Raw genomic sequence first — 18,140 nt, 5'->3', positions numbered from 1 at the left:
CGTGAGTGTATCGGTTGAGGCATCCTCACATCAGAGACAAGTTATTGTGCACTGCACACTCCATTTTCTCACCTTTCCGCCTTTTTCTCAACAATCCCCCCCCCCCCCTCCCAACGAGACGCTGTGCTTTACGGTTGCAAAAGTAATATTGTCAAGGCTGCTTCACTGGCTTTCGATGGTTTGGCAATGCGAGTTCTCGAACTGTTATGCTATTGTGCTCGTCAACAGCTGTGTCACAGTTTGATCTGCGAAATTTTCGGTGCATATTCCAAGTACACCATTCGGCTAATAAAACAACATTGCTTTCTCAATCTCTCCTGTTGGTCTTCGTTTTCTCGCGCGAAAGCAATTAGTGAGACATAAGGCGAATTGAAGCCGCGTATTTACGACGGCACGTAAACGGTCGGCCACTAGGAATATTTTCATTTCACCAGCTTCATCATGACGTCACAAGTATTGGCGATAATTTCGCTAAGGCCCACATTATTCTTTATTGGCAAAATACGAATTACTAACAGCGCCACATGACTAAACAGCAGGTTTTAGCAAATATTATTCCCTCAATTCATCCAAAACAAGAGAAAAATATACTTCGGAATCTTTGACGTCACACCGGCATTGAGGGGCTGATATTTTGGCGGCAAACTTAAATAATTTTACCTTCATTTTATTTTGCTACGATTACCCGGAAAATGTGAAACCAAAGTCAATATAATACTAACAGAACGATGTTTCAGTCTAAACCTGGCTAGTACACCATATTAAGGTCCTAAATAAGGTAAGTTTTCTGTGTGTCACAGGACTGAACGTTACCGCGCCATTAAAGTATCATATACTGTGGCAGACAGACAGAACGAGATAGAGAGGGAAGGAGGAGATGCAGGACGAAAATGAGAGTAGTTAGTCGCGTTAGCGTGACTGACTCACTTTCACTGAGCTAAAAACAAAAACAAAGCTGATAGGAGTAATACGAACTCGGTTACTTTCTCTCCTTTCTGGTGCGGAATGGTGTTTGCAGGTTATTGCGCCTGACAACGCTGTATATATATATATATATAAATACTAGTTTCGAAGGTCTCAACAGTCATGTTCAGCACATAAAGCTACGCGAAGGGCACAAAAGAATAGCGAAATTCAGCACTATTGCGAAGGCTATAGAGGCGGGGGTGGTGGCGGAGAAGCAAAGCAGTACGGACAGCCTGAGCGCGTACGTGCGAGGGCATTCCAGACCGCTCGTACACACCCCCTCGGACGACACGCGTGGACCATATGTAGGACACACCCCCGATGCCCCTTCGTGTCCGGGTGCGTCGGGCCATGTCATGAACTTGACCGAAAAGATCTCGGACACCAGCCAAACAAAGCAAAGAAGATGGCTCCGAATTCGTGGTAACGCTGACTTCGTGCCCCACTGAAGATTCGCTCATAGCATATCGTAAAGAGAAGGAAAAAAAAAATGAAGCGAACGTTTCCTGGGACGACTGCTAGCCGGTGCACATAGAAACGGCGAGAAAATTTTGGGAAAAAAAAAGGGAAAGTAAATGAAGAAAATAGAGAAAGAGGACAGACACCACGTGACGCCTCATCAACACCTCGGCGAAGAACACGGCCAGGCCGTAATAGTGAACGGCACAATAACCCACAAGGGGAGGCCATTAAAGAAAATAACGCGGGACAGCGGGGCAACGCCTTCGGACGTCATTTTCGGGGGTCGTTAGCGGAGGCACTAACACTGCAAGTGACCCACGCACAAACCCGGTTTGTACCCTGCACTTACAGTGACACCACACCAGTTTTTCGCTTCTTGGTCCTCAAAGCCTTCTGCGCTGTATCCCCCACTCATCTCCTCTCATTTATGTATTGTTTATTTTTCCTTCACTAGCCACGAATCTTACCTCGTGCCGTGCTATGCCCCTCCTAGACTCTCCCTACCTGACCGTTCACCCATATACGAAACCGACAACGCAAAAAGAGAAACCTTAGGCTTCCCAGAACTGCGTCTTCATAATTGATTTGTGGGGTTTAACGTCCCAAAACCACCATCGCGTCTTCATAATTGCGCTGATGCGTAAAAGTGGTCACAGTTCATCTATACTAATGGTTCACCTGACGTGAGACCATCACCATAATGTCAAATACGAACCAGGAAATCGAAGGTATAAAATAACGCCTTTTAGACTAGTATTTATTTATTCAAACAATTTTCCTGCACCGGTTTAAGGAGACGCGGTGGAGTCACAAATCTACATTTGTGATCAAGGCACTGTTGGAAGTAAGTGATAATGTGAAAAAAACAAATGCAGCAGTGTGCTCTACCTAGTCGTTCTCAGCGTATAAAGCGTATAATGTGCACGCCCTTTTGGACATGCCGAACTGTATACATTCGCGAAGATGCCAATACTTGATCTGAAATGTATATGGGTGATGGGCTACAAGGTATTGCACAATGACGCCAGCCAATCAGCAGGAAGTCGTACAAGCGTACGCTAATGGAAGAAGGAAGAAAAAAAGAATAGCAGGGTGCATCACGTGGAAATTTCGAAAACTAACCGTGAACACAGAAATGAAGGACTCATTTGAGATAGCCTCTCACCACGTAATAGGGAGGCGGCAATTTCTAGCGTCTAGCGCGCACCCGACTGTGCCAGAGACGTAAGTGGCGTGTGTGGATCGCGTCGATGAGGCTACTAAAAGCGACCATTAGTCAAACGGTGACTTCAGTGGCCCAGCAACCTACATATAGGACCCACTTCCCAGGAGACAATGCTCGTACAGCTGCGAAGTAAAAAGAGGGGTATCAAGGAAGGAGGTTGGCTTAATTGCCGAAACTACCTGTCTGACGTGATCCTTCAATTTTTCTTTTTTTCTTTGCTCCACACCAGGCCCATTAAGGCCTTGAAAAACACCTATTTCTTTATAAAAGTCCCCGGTAAAACACATACCTCCATCCAAGTTTAGGGGGAAGAAAGACGCGATCCCCTTGCCCCCCCCCCCCACTTCCTCCTCCTGGCTACGGGGCTGCTCCGCACGAATGTGTCATAACACCAAAAACGCCTCCTCATGAGGCATTCGCCAAGTGACAAGGCTATTCACTGTTCAACACAACCGAGCAGAGTTTTGAATGGGACTACGAAATGACAGTACAGCATGACCATCTAGCACAAGCACCACGTGCAGGGCAGTAAACGAAATGCTACAATTCTGGTTGCCTTCCCTGCCTTTATCTCCATCTATTCTCTCTCTCTCTAACACAACCAACCAGCTCAACTATGTAAGCCAGTTTTGTTATGCGCGTAGTTTTCTATAACTCTGGAACAAAGAGTGAAGCGAGGAAAATATGCTGTTTCAACAGCCGTGGCAATACGCGTATGACTGAGCGTCTGTAAGATCAATCAAGAAATGGATTAAAGAAATGTGCAGCGTAAGATGGAAGACGAAAATTTTCAGCCTTTCTGTCTTTCTTTGTTGTCAAACAAAACAAGCAAGAAAATGTACTAATAAGACTGAGTGCGCCGTGAATTTTGATAAAGCTAGCTTCGGTTCTCATTCTACCGTGACGTCACAGAACGGTATGAGCTTCTCGTTAAGAGCTCGCGCAAGTTACCGTAACGTTTCCACACCTGCTTGCACAACTGCCTGACATAAACACAACCAGCCTTTATGATGCGCGAAGTTGCCAGAATTGATGCTGCAGCCTGAAATCCATATGTCGGTAGGTGCGATGTCACAATAAAATATCTCATCAACATTTACTCAACATCACCCTAGTGAAGAGCTGTTTCTGGGGACCGAATATTATGTCAGAGTGAACTCAGATTGATTGATTGATTGATATGTGGGGTTCAACGTCCCAAAACCATCATATGATTACGAGAGACGCGGTAGTGGAGGTCTCCGGAAATTTCGACCACCTGGGGTTCTTTAACGTGCACCCAAATCCGAGCACATGGGCCTACAACATTTCCGCCTCCATCGGGAATGCAGCCGCCGCAGCCGCGATTCAATCCGGCGTGACCTGCGGGTCAGCAGCCGAGTACCTTAGCCACTAGACCACCGCGGCGGGGCTCAACATCCCTCTAGCCAAGAGCTGTTTCTGTAGACTGATTTATATGTCGGAGTGAACTCAGCTTCTAAGATTGGCGTCAGTACTCCTTCAACCAGCGTGCGGAGCACGTATACATGTCTCTGTCAAATTTATTGACCAAGAACGAAGACCAAGTTACTGTATCAAAGCGTGCGCTCAACATCTCCTTTCTTCTTGCCTGCTCCGTGCATCGGCCCCGCCGCGGTGGTCTAGTGGCTAAGGTACTCGGCTGCTGACCCGCAGTGCGCGGGTTTGAATCCCGGCTGCGGCGGCTGCAATTCCGATGGAGGCGGAAATGTTGTAGGCCCGTGTACTCAGATTTGGGTGCACGTTAAAGAAACCCAGATGGTCGAAATTTCCGGAGCCCTCCAGTACGGCGTCTTTCATAATCATATGGTGGTTTTGGGACGCTAAACCCCACATATCAATCAATCAGTGCTGCGTGCAGCGAAGTAGTGTAGGGATGTTGAAATTTTACTGCTAGTTGCTAAAGAAACATTTTACCGGCTTTCGCCATTCATGTTTCAAAGCTACGCAGACTAGACTAATCGAACTCGTATTTCGCTCATCTACTCGCGTCGACGTAACTTCGAAAACCCGTCGCGTACATCATGGTAGTATAAGGGTGCTCTGCGGTACGCCTGAGCTTACAACAAACGCCAGCGTCGCTACAGTGCCATGTTTCGAAATCCGCCCCTGAATAAAACACAATATACGCGCGCAGGGCTTTTATCGCAAGGAAACTGCTCGAAAAGGACGTTGATCCCAGCACGTGCGCTGCAGTTCGTTCCACATGAGCCACCTGCACAGGCGCTGACGCGGTCTTCGTGGGAAATAGGTGTCTTTGCAAGAACAAAGAAAATTGATAATAAAGCGCAGAAAAGGAGCGAGTTCCATTTTGTCGTTCTTTTCCGCATCTCTGCATTTATTATGAAAGAAGCTGGTCATGTTCATTAAAAAAAGACAAGTGCACAGGCAGCGGGAATAAAGTTTCCGTTTTCTTCCCCCCTCCTGATGCGTCAATCGTTTTTATTTTTCGCTAGGAAGAAGAACGAAAAAAAGAGAAAAAATCAACCGGTTTTGCTCTGTGCAAATTATGGGACAGCAAGGTTGTAAGTACGCCAGTGCATCCGATTGTCCAGCGATATCACGCGGTGTCAGCCATAAATCGTCTTTATAATAATAATAATAATAATAATAATAATAATAATAATAATAATAATAATAATAATAATAATAATAATAATAATATGTTTATGTTTTTTATTACCTCCACTCTGGTCCCGTGACCTGCTTCACTACTACTACTACTACTACTACTACTACTACTACTACTACTACGATGACGACAACGGCACAGGGTAAACCACGACAGCTTCGCTGTGAAACTGTCTATTCAGTGTGTGTATAGTTCGTCTCTCATTTCACTAGCGCTGCTCTTCGGAACAACATCCTCGAAAAAGGCTTCTTGGGCTTTTCGTCTCCGTCTTCAACGACCATTTCCTCGACGACTACGGCCACCCCGAGGCTTAGGCACGCGGACGACAGCGTTTTCGAACGATACGAAAGTGCAGCACTACGCCGGCCAGGTGCCACGCAACACGCCGGCTTCACCGATGGCTCGCTGTACGGAAAGCAGAGACGAACAAAAACAACAACAAAAGAAGCGCGCATACATCAACACGCACAGCAGAAATCGGATGCCGTCACGCCGAACAACAGCTAGGAGTATACATACAGGTGGGCCAATACAGAAACACACAAACATGCCCAGCAGTGGGCGTGGTGGGCGAGAATTTACGACGCGAGACGACGCTAGCTCGAAGGGGCGGCGAAGGCTGGGAGTGTGTATGTAGTGCGCCGTGTCTGGCATTAGGCTCTTCTCGAAGTCTTAAGGGCGGTTCAAGGCCACACTAACTGCCTCGCGTGGCCTATTCCTGTGGCCGTTGTAAATCTTTGCCTTAGCCCGTGTGAGCCCCCTCCTTTCTTTTTTTTTCTTTTTTACTTTCAACATACTCGCTAGGTCACGTGATTCGCCGCGCGCCTTCCGGTCGTATCGAATACCGGGAAAAGTGTCGGGGAAAATGAAACGGAAGAATAATTTTCTTTTTTCGTATACGTACGTTCAACAACCACAAAGGGAACATGGCGAGTGTGGACACAGGACTAGCGTTTTTTAAGCTATGCGTAACGTACCGACTGGCTCGCATTCGAGCGTTACCGAGTTCGTTTTCTGTCCGGTTTTTCGCAACCTTAAAGTATCCTCCGATCTACGCGCCCACCAGTCGGCCAGAGCTACGCTGTCGTCGTCGTCGGAGACAGGCTTCAGAAAGTGGTCCTACGCCATCTGCTGACGCCGACAAGAACTCTCGCCAGTGGTGCCCCGTCCTCGGACTCCTGCAACCGTGTCCATCTTTCCTGTCTTTTCCTTCCGTCATTCGCTGTCCCTGCGCCTCACTCTCTCTCTATCTCTTTACCTTTTATACCTATGCTTTTATTCTCTCCTTTACCCCCATCCCTCGTGAGCTACTGTTGAGGTGTCCTCCCCCTGAGAGACAGTTACGGGGCTCACTTTTCTCTTCTTTTCATTTAATATGACTCCCCCCCCCCCCCCCATAGCCTGTGTATGTATGATTGAGCGTGCGATGCTGCCCAACCGATGATATCTCTGACGCTGATGGTAACTCTCAATCAAACCATTTCTTACATTACTGTATCTTCCTAGCAGCCAATATTCTGGATCCTTAGGTTCCGCAGTCAGTGTTCACGCAGTTCTGCCGCTGACACAGAGGTAGAGAGGGTTCGGTGCGTCGCTGCTTGCCCGGTAGGTGGCGGGAAATGCTTTTACACAAGTTCCGACATATAGATTCCAGAAGGTCGACGTGTCAACCTTAGCACTGCCCAGGCCCGTAGGCAGGAGCGAGGGGATGCCCTAGCCTCCCCTCCCCTCGGCATTTTTTTTTTAGATGCGGAAGCATCTTATACTCGCGCCTTGTAGTGCGCCGTCCGCGTCGTCCGCACCGCTTCTCGAACATTCGACAGCTGACGCGCGCGCATGCGCCGTCGCGCCGTCGCCCACCATCTGTGCCGCGCGCGCTTCTCCTTCGAGAACATTCGACAGCTGACAGCGCATGCGCCGTCGCGCCGTCGCCATCTGTGCCGCGCGCGCGCTTCTCCTTCGAGAACATTCAACAGCTGACAGTGGATGCGCCGTCGCGCTGTATATATACTCAAGGTCGGCGCTCGCTCGCTCAGTTGCCGCTCGTCGGTTGGTTTGTACGGCGCGTCGACGTCCAAGGTCGCGGTGAAATGAATTCCAACGAATCCACAAACACAATGATCGACGTCCCTTCGACCAGCGCCGTCCTTTCGCATACGTGTGTACGTGTTCACTCATTTAACACCCCCTCCTACAACCACGTTAACCAATTTAGCCATCGACCCAAGTAAGTCGCAATTTAACACCCCATTTCACAACCACGTTAACCAATTTAGCCATCGACCCAAGTAAGTCGCACTTTAACACCCCGTTAACCAATTATATGCTCCGCATCCTCCTCAGTGTTCCCCCGAGGGAAGCTGCGGGCAATTTTTTTTTTGCTGTTGAGTACCGACCCGTCGCCGGCGAATTCAGGCGTCACCGTGAGAATATGACCACCAATAAGACCATGGTAATAGTTAGTTTAATGTATTCGCGTATTCATGTAGGATGTTAATCGGCGGAAAGGGAGAGATGCCCTTGTTCTGACGATGGTTTTGTCAGGCTGATGATGATGGTGCTGCTGCTGCTGCTTCTGATGATGATGATGATGATTACGTTTCCATACTCCTGGTTACTATCTATGCATATTGTGTATGGCAGGTCTCGTTAACACCAATTTTCCCTCAGTTGAATTTGTAGGCCGCACCAGGGAAGAGTATCAAACGTGTAAAATAGTATTATTTGATATGAAAACATACATACCTATTCAAGTGATAATTATGAATACGAAGGGGAACCTGTTTCAACTCAGTAGGTAGGAATGACACCAAAGGTGAAAAAAAAAAATTGGCACATCCCACGCACGTTGGGAATCGATGTGATGCGAAGCATGCGGACGGAAGGTGAATGTGTTTTATATATATATTTATTGAGCGCGACGTTAAGAAGTGGCACTAAATATATGTATAAATTCCCCCCCCCCCACACACACACACGCACGCACGCACACACACACACACACACACTTCATTGCCACGCAGAATGCGAGGGTTCCATTCCTGCTAGGACACTGACATTTATCGTTTGCATTCGTCCCGTCAACGCTGCATATGACAGCCCTTTCTAAGCGCTCAAGCGTTAAAGTTTCCCATGAGTGTTCTCGCCGTTCCTGGGTAGATATAAAATGTTGATCACCTGTTGCACATGCCCGTATGCTAGTGGCACATACCCACTAGTGGGCATGTTCCACTGTTTTTTTCGGAGTGTTCCACGACGTGCATGACGAAATTGTAACATTATCTATGTCATGACCAACAAAAAACAGACCTTTCCTCCCACTCTGCGACGGTTGTGTTACATCTGGCGGCATATGTCTGACACAGTCTCTTCACTAGAGCAGTCGTGACGGACGTATTCCACTGTCGGCGTTTCCGGCACTGATATGCTAGGGCGCGGTGGGCGGATCGGTACATACACGTGGATGGTACGTAACGACGTACTATATAGGCCCTTTGCCCGTTAAGCACTCAGAGCAACAACGCAGCCGACCGAAGTGCTCTTCGACCAGCAGTCCCACACAAAGCCTCTCGTTGTTCCCGACATGCTTCTTTTCTCTCGCTCTTTAACCCTCTCCCTCTCTCTTCTCTCTCTCTCTTTTATTGTACGGACTTCACTTCTTTCCCAGCGAATGACTGTTCCAGCTCACGGAAAGTTCTTCTAGTGCCTCGACGAGTGACTTCGATTTGGCCAAGCCCGCTGAGAAGTTCGAAGCAGAAGAAAACACAAAACACGATTGACCGTGAGTGCATATAAAAAGAAATAAAAATAACGGAAAGAATCTTCGGGGGCAGACGGCTGCAGTGGAGGGTCAACCTCGCGATACCCCGGCAACCGCGAAGGAACCAGTTTCTTTTGCGAGATCGTGTAGGCAACAGAGGACAGCAGTGCGCGCTGGGTTTACTACCCGAATGTATAAGTGTTCTCGGAAATCGGGTCAACCGTGGCTCCGCCCTGGTGGACCCGCACCGCGATGTTCACGCTCGCTCGTGATGATCGTCGGGCTATACGGCGGTCTCCGGCGCGTGCTTGCCCCGTAACCCAGTGCTGAGGATGACGATAGTTATAGCGCGAGAACAGAACGACGACGCAGAGAAAAGAAAGACACGAAGGGCACGTCCTTCTTGTCTCTGTGTCGTCGCTCTGTTCTCGCGCTATAACTATCCTTATGCCATACCAACTAGCTCAAGCTGCCACACTCCCGGTGCTGAAGTTTGCGTCCGGTTGATCGATTCCTTCTGCGTTGTTTGTTCCGTTCGAGCCAAGAGGGAAGTTCGCGAACTGTAGATCAGGCGCATCTCTTTCAATTTGCGATGAGAAGTCGTGCAAGAAGGAATGTCGCTGAAACCGGCCAGGTCTCAAAATCTTGAAACGTTAATTGTTATGCTCAGAATTTACACAGGGACACAGTAAAAAACACACACACACTGGGCGGCATGCGGTGCCTTGGCGTAAGATATCGCGAATATCAATTTGAATTTCATGCATGAACGATCTGAGTAAGTGAATAGAAGTTCCCATGTAAACCTTACTAATCCGTTCCCATGGTTGAGGAAACAAAAGCAGAGCTTAAATAATTGTTCAAGTGTTACCTCCCAAAACGACGATATGATTAGAGACGCTGTACAGTGAAGGGAAACGTAAATTTCGACCACCAAAAGTTCACTATATGGCGTGCGTCTATATCCCTACTGAAACGTTCCGTATGCGTGTCCAATAATTCCATATGTTTCCATACGGAATCCATATGCATTCCGTATATTTTCCACATATTTTCGTAAGATTCTTACGGAAACATACGGAATAATTGGACATCGCATAGTAACGTTTCAGTAGGGTAGGCCCGAGTAAATGGGCCTGTAGCATTTGTGGTGCCATCGAAATGCGACCGCCGCGTCCGGAATCCGATCCCACGACCTTCGTCTCCGCACTCGCGAAAGTCAGGTCCTCGAAACTGCAAACTCATTGCGCTGCAGAAGCGCAGCAGAGCCTGTAAGCCAATACCTGCCGGAATCCGATATCTGCTTACATACTACAATAGCTGTTGAAGATCCGAATCCGGGCCTCCGAAAATAGGGCAGTACTGTGAATTCACACGCCCAAGCTGTGAGATAAAAAAAAAGAAAGAAAGAAAGAAAGAAGAAGAAGAAGAGTCAAGAAACGTTTTGTGGCACTTCAGAATCCTTAGCCTTGCTCGCGGCTTCTTTTTTGTTATTTTTGGTTGCTCGCTTTTCGCAGCAGCGCCAACAGAGAAGGTTAGAAAAGTACGGAATAGGTGTTTAGCCCGTGACCGTTTCACCCGCACAGTGATTATACCGAAGTAGACCACTTTTCTCTCTCTCTCTCTCTTGCGAGCTTACACGCAGCAAGCATCATTGGGACTGAAATTCTAAAGGCCGGAACGCTTGATCCATCCAAATGTAGGGCAGTGTTTTCACGCGGGCTTTGTGTCATGGCGTGGTGAGTGCGATCCCCTTCTTTCCACGTGACAAGAGTTTCTCTTGAATTTCACGACGTAAGCTGGTATGAGCTCAAAGCGAAACGGGCGATATTGGCAGCAATGTTTCCCGCCGCCGCCGCCGCGCTCCATCGCAATTATTGCGGACAACGTGGGGGGGGGGGGGGGGACTCAGGATTCAAGCGGAAATGGAATTTATAGGCACTTCGTCTGGCAGGCAGCTACCCTGCCTGAGAGCAATGGTATTTTTTTTATTCTATGGTTTCTTTTCTTACTACGAATCACTCGACCACTGACTAAAAATTAGGTCACAGTGAATCCCTGCAACGACGGGGGAATTCCCCTGCATGGAAGCGTAATGCTAAAGGTCCATGCACAGTGTGATGCTAGTGCACGTCGAAGAACACTATAGTTGGTCGAAATTTCTAGAGGCCTCAACTATTGCGTCCCTGATAATCATTGTCATTGTTTGGGACGTTAAAACCAAACATTTATTATTATTATTATTATTATTATTATTAATATTATTATTATTATTATTATTATTATTATTATTATTATTATTATTATTTAGTATCAAATGTGCTTAATATATATACACAGCGATCAAAATATTCAAGGAATGACCTGCTCTGATACTCTATTAGAACGCAGTGTGTGTGTGTGTGTGTGTGTGTGTGTGTGTGTGTGTGTGTGTGTGTGTGTGTGTGTGTGTGTGTGTGTGTGTGTGTGTGTGTGTTTACACTTTGTCCTATGTTAGGCTTGTTGTGCGCGTTCGAAGGTTCGCGACAGTGCTCGACAGTTATTCTGAAAACGAGTGTGTACAGGCCCCTCGTATAGGGCACGAGAAGTCAGGCTACGAGACGTGATATCACGTGGCAGGGACTCAGTCTCACACGTGGCATCGCGCCATGTAAATTGCGTAACGAGCGAAGGGGGCTTAATGCGACCGACTTACTACAAAAAGTTCAGCCATAGTGCATCATCATCATCATCACCATCATCATCGTCATTCACAGCAGCAACGACGTTTGCAGCTACGGAGGATCACGGATTGCCTTCCGGACACTTAGTGGGTACACAACACGGCCACATCACCATGAAAGAGGCCGTAGTGGGCACTTTCCAATTACACTTACGCTAGGCGCCTACGGAGAGCCACAGCGGGCTTGAAGGCCACTCACTGCTCCCGCTTACTCTGTGATTATACGCTATATGTGTCCAGCGCAGCCATGGCGTTTTTATGCTTGTTAAATTTGTTTTTAAAGGAAATATACAATATGTTTGATACCCGTTAAAGTACACGAAGTGAACGGCTCGAACACCCACTTCACCGGAATTTCGTGTCGACGGAAAATCACAGTATTTACCCACTGCAGGAAATTCCAACGACTTTCATGGCTAAGGTACGTCAGTGGCTGTAAGAGCTAGACTAAGGCGATCGTAATAGAAACCAGCAACGAGTCAACGATTACCTTTCCTCAGCCATGATTAAGCTTCGCTAGACAGATGAACGGTGATTTAGTGAACGCTCGAAACGTGGGCGATTACCCCCGTATTCACGAACGCTCCTCGACTCGACTTCCACCCTTCACTTGACAGAGTTGATCGCCGCGCCACCGCTTGGCTGAAAATGACACTGCGCCACTTAAGAATCGCAGCAGATTGTCGCCGCTATGCAGTGACTTGCCGTGCTTAGAGACGGCGCTCGCATCGGCTTTCTCAAGTGAAGGCGGAGGTTTGAGTGAAGGGATGTTCTAGAATACGGGGGTTAGTGAACGCTCGAAACGTGGGCGAGCGAGCATTCGCTACGCCCATCTTATTAAATTATAGTTTTGTGATTTTTGGTGCGCTTAAGGAATGTTCAGAAATATAGCACGATTCTAGAGAATGTTTTTTTTTTCTAGAGAATGTTTTCGTGTCATCTTTAAAAGAAGAAATTGGCCTGTCCCATCAATCTTCCCGCCGCCGCATTGCCACCGTTTGCTTGTTTCATAAACTTTTTCACAGTCCACTTTCAATCGAACCTTACATTTCTCCCCCATTTCGCAGGTCATATCGCATTCGCCATGTCTTTCAAGTTGCCCGTCAACGTTTCCGCACCGTTACTTTTGCTGCCTCATTTTTTCTTCGTGCAGCAAAAGACTGGAATGACCTCCCCCACCATATTGCAGCAATCACCTGTCCATCACCATTTATGCATAGCGTCACAAGCCATTTTTCAAGCTAATTCATGGCTTTTTTGTACGTTTTTTGTAACCCCACCCCTTATGTAATGTCCCCCTGGGGACCTTTACGGTAATAAAATAAAATGAAATGACAATAAATGATAATAGTTACGAATATTGATCTCAAAGCAGAACCTGCTAATGTCAGCCGTTTAGTAAAGTGCTTAGGCGGTCCCGTCGAAGACGTTCAAATAACGAAAGCAGCATAAAGAGGACGCTTACGGATACGAAAACTGCACTAATCTTAGTTAACGAGAACAGCTAAGACAATAATGCTCTGGCGGGCGTTGGTCCTGTTCTTCGTCCCTATATGTCTTTATCTTCTCTTTCCAAAACTAAGCTGAGCTGGTCTTTGCGTTTTTGATATCACTTATTACTAGCACAAAGCGTGCTACAGAAGAGTTTGCTTCAGGTTCTTTTGATCGCTTCGATTAATCGAAAGCCGAGGACGAGGGCATAATTACGGTTTGCTGCGTTATCAACAAACCAAATACACTTCCGAAAGTTACGCTAAAATATAAAAAAATGGGGGGGGGGGCAGGAGGTGTTTAATTCAACCAAATAAACGTTGAGTATACATCGTAAATTCAAGCATTTGCACTTGAAAAACACCGAGCTTAATCAACTCCCAGAAGCGCTTCAACGAGCACCGTGAGCGACTTTAGTCAGACCCAGTTCTCCAGCGTTTAATGCCACAATTACGCCGATGGAAAGATGCAACAACCGGACCGAACAACAAAACGAGTCAAGACAATCACCGCATTTAGCCGAGGCACTGCGACACTGAAGACGCCGTGTGCAAGTCCAAGCCGCTGAAGTGCCCCATTTAAACAACGAAAATGGCCCGTTGTTCTCATTCCGCACAAAAAAAAAAAGGGGGGGGGGGTTATTCGGACTCCGGCCGACCGAGTGCGGAGAAATTTCCCGACCTTAATTTCTCCGCCGCCGTACAACAGGCTCTCCTAACAACTGCCCCGTTCAGACCGGGTGTAGACAGCTCGCTTTTGTCTCTCGCAGTGTCGACGACGTCAACACAATAGACGCGCTATGCGAGTGCAGTGAAGCGCAGAGAACGAAATCGGCGCGCTACACTTTTAAAAACCACGCGACCGGCGTAGAACAGACTGTTCCTAAACTCGTCGTCCTCCTCTCCGAACTCCCCCTTTCCCACCATTCATGCCGCCTTAAAGACGAAGAAAAGAAGAAGCTAACGTCAAGTCGAGCATCGAGGATCAAGATGAAGCTGGCAACCTACATTGCGCGCTCTGCAGAGTTCCACAACAGATCGCGAACAGGCGCCTACTTATATACCGACATACAGCGAGCGCCTTTCAAGAGAGGCGGCAGTGGCCGAATTCTCGTCAAGCGCGCTGCTGCTAATAGCCGGACCATCTCGCTCATCTCTTCAGAAAAGAAAAAAAAAAAGCGCGCACCCGGCCGCGCGAGGCAAATTAGACGCGAACACCGCGGCGACAGAGCACAATGAGGGTTCGAGCGAAGCAAGAAAACGAAAAAAAAAAAAGAAATTGAGAAAGAAAAAATGAACGACGAAAGCGGCCGGGATGCAAGACGTTGCATTGTGCGGAGTATAGCAGTAGCAGGTAGCGCCGCCACGCGCCAAGTTGACGACGGCGCTCTCGTAGAGGAGCGAGGCTGTGCGCCATGCGTTCGCGGCGGCGGCAACGAGAAACAACACAGCTGGATGGATGGATGGATAGATATGGCTGTACCCTTTAGATCGGGCGGTGGCTAGCGCCACCAAGCCGTAATACCTAATTAACCAAAAACTATATTTATTTTTTTTCTTAAAAAGTGAGTTTGAGGATTCGTACTTTGCAGTGAAGCGTTTAATTTTCACTCGTGCCTTGACTTTAACCACCAATCAGATAACCTCCTTCTAGTTAAGTCTACCCGCTTAAAGTTTATTTTGCCCTCCCGGTCCCTAAACCCCAGTGCTTTGAAAAACTCTGCGCCATCATCCTGAACTATAGGGTGAAGCCCTTTACAGAACATTATCAAGTGTTCGGCAGCTTCTTCTTCCTCTCCACACGCACTGCATACCGTGTCTACCCCTTCGTATTTGGCCCGATATGCCGGCGGTAGGTTAGTGCAGCGCCCCCTCACATTTCGGCGGGAAAGAAAAGAAAATCAAGTCCAGTGCTGCGGCGCATTAGGGACGCGCCAAATGTGAAAGGACAAAGATGCATGAATGGTTGTGTAGAAGAAGAGAGAGAGGGGGCAGGAACGAGATCAAGATCGCCCGTCGGGGCAGAAATACAAGAAATAAAAAAAGAAAATGCTTCGGGTACTTGTTCCACATCGCAGATTTTTCGAAGTGCGCGCGCTTAGCTGCGCCACTGACCACGAGGTCAGGACGAGACCCAGCTGCCTCTATTTCCTCTTTCTTTCTTTTTTTTTCTTAACGCCGCGCTTCTTCTCGCTTATGCACACTATTTTAAATTTTTTTTTAAATGCTGCCACGTGCGCTAAAGTTTAATAACTTCTTTTTGCATTACCCACAAAACAAAACAAAAAGTTTGGTAACACGTAGGACCAGTTGTTTCAACTTTAATGCCAGAGACAACCACAAGAACGACATGCCTAATGATTCCTGCCGTTTTATGTCCCGAAACCAGGATATCATTAAGGGAAAAGCCGTTGTGGAGGGCTCCGGAAATTTCATCAGCGTGGGCAATGTGCACCGACATGTAAGCAATCGGGTCTCGAGTGTTTCGCGCCTTGGGAACTTACACACTATATATATTATTATCATTATAGCATTTTCCGCTCTTCGATATGCGGCCTCTACGGCCGGGATTCCACCCCGCGACCTTCGAGTCAGCGGTCGAACACCAAAAACAGCGGAATCAACCAAGATGCAAACAAATTTACTGAACGCAGTCACGTATACAAAGGTGAAATTGTACAGCCCTAGCAAAGCAAGTACTTCAATCGTGACTACTTGCCTTGCCGTGGTGGTCTAGTGGCTAAGGTACTCGGCAGCTGACCCGCAGGTCGCGGGATCGGATCCCGGCTGCGGCGGCTCCATTTCCCATGGAGGCGGAAATCTTGTAGGCCCGTGTGTGCTCAGATTTGGGTGCCCGTTAAAGAACCATCCTCAGGTGGTCGAAATTTCCGGAGCCCTCCACTACAGCGTCTCTCATAATCATACGGTGGTTTTGGGACGTTAAACACCACATATCAATCAATCATTCAATCGTGACTACTAATACGTTCACACCCAATTCGAGCTGGCGTTTTACTATCAGGCAATGCGTTCCGTAGCGTAGACACAAGGAGCAGGAATTTGGAGGCTGACAGTGATTCCTCAAAGGAAATTGAAGACAGCTCTATAGGAGCGAAGCACCAAAGTACTATAGGTGTAACGCTGTCGTGTCGGGACGATAGTGGTGTCGATCGCCGAACAAACTGGTGAAGCAGGCGTACTTGATATTTCTGGGAGAAAATTGATTGGAGCAGGCCGGACCACTTGTGTATAGATAGCGTGTAATATGGTTACGAATTGGTGCACGAGAGAGCAAGCATAGCTGAACGCGACAGAGAGTCATGGTAATTGTGGGGTTTAACTTCAAGAAACCACATTTATAATAATGAGTGACACCGTACTGGAGGGCTCCGCAAATTTCGACTAGCTGGAGTTATTTAACGCGCACAGACTGAATAGCACAGTGTACACAGGTCTCGAATATTTCGCCTCCATCGAAATAAGGAGGATGATTTGGCGTTGCGACATAATCAAAGGTTTGTCTGTATAAGATTGAGTTGGCGGGACCGATGCACATGTAAGTGACCTTGCTTCTGCAATGGGCGCCAATGCAATCAAAACTGTCCTTGTGTCATTGTGACGACACATTGAATGCCGGTTACGGCCAGTAAGTAGTCTTGATTAGGTTGCATAACTGAAAACAATAACAAGTATATTCCAAAGCACAATAAATGGTAGTATTATAACTATGAATGCGATGATGAACTTGTGGTGACGATGATAGTGCATCTTCAGTGACATTTCTGGTTTGGTTCGCAGTTTCAAAATGTTAATTTTGATTGATTGATTGATATGTGGCGTTTACCGTCCCAAAACTACCATGTGGTTATGGTGGTTTCCGTAATGGAGGGCTCCGGAAATTTCAACCACCTGGGGTTCTTTTAACGTGCACCCAAATCTGAGCACATGGAGGCTACAACATTTCCGCCTCCATCGGGAATGCAGCCGCCGCAGCCGCGATTCAATCCGGCGCGACCTGCGGGTCAGCAGCCGAGTACCTTGGCCATTAGACCACCGCGGCGAGGCGCGAAATGTTAACCTTACCTGACAGTGGATGGTATACGGGGTGTCCCACGTAACTTTAGCCAGAGTTAAAAAATATGCCGGAACACTTAATTATCACGTGACCAAATGCGTGTTGCTAACCGTTGCCTGGAGTAAGTCAGACTATTTTTTGTGTTCTTAAATACTGTTTGTGCGCACTGACATTCGAGCGGGTTTGTCACGAGGTTTTTTTTTATTTCGCGGGTATTTGTAATTAGCAGAAAAACACTAATACCTAACAGATATAAAGTTTAATCCTCTATAATCAGATTTGAAAACCGATCTACAACTTTTTCATTGAAATTTTTATCTATTTTCGTTTCTTCAATAGTTAGTGAATTAAACATATCTAATTAAACAATATTTGAGAAGAAAAAATAGTCTGACTAACTTTAGGCAACGGTGAGCAACATGCATTTGGTCGCGTCGTAATTACGTCTTGCGGCAAATTTTTGAACTCTGGTTAATGAAACGTAGGACGTCCTGTATATTTACATTCGCTCGTCTCAGTACTTTAATAGTCAGGAGATTGGTACCTCGTGATTTCACAATTCTCTACGAATACAAAAAAAAAAGAAATTGGTTTAGGTGTTGTTGTTTTTTAGAATTATGGGGCTTTAAGATGAATATTTTGAGAAAGTCGAGTGTGTGCGCACGTCTGTGGGGTACGCATTTGGCATTTGTGTCTTTGTCTGGTAACTATGCATGACATATTTTAACGCCACTCGGTCGGATAATAATATGACGGGAAGCTACACAGGTAACAATATACAGCTCTCATA

General features: G+C 47.1%; 1 protein-coding gene across 1 annotated transcript in view; it reads right to left on the bottom strand.

Annotated features, from left to right (window-relative positions):
* Positions 1-18,140, bottom strand: part of LOC142774648 (uncharacterized) — a 166,048-nt gene that overhangs the window by 146,061 nt on the left and 1,847 nt on the right. The window lies entirely within an intron of this gene.

The sequence above is a fragment of the Rhipicephalus microplus genome, chromosome 10 (genome assembly GCF_043290135.1).
Source record: "Rhipicephalus microplus isolate Deutch F79 chromosome 10, USDA_Rmic, whole genome shotgun sequence".
Classification (NCBI taxonomy): Eukaryota; Metazoa; Arthropoda; class Arachnida; order Ixodida; family Ixodidae; genus Rhipicephalus; species Rhipicephalus microplus.
The sequence above is the reverse complement of the archived record's forward strand: the minus strand, read 5'-3'. Positions and strand labels throughout refer to the sequence as shown.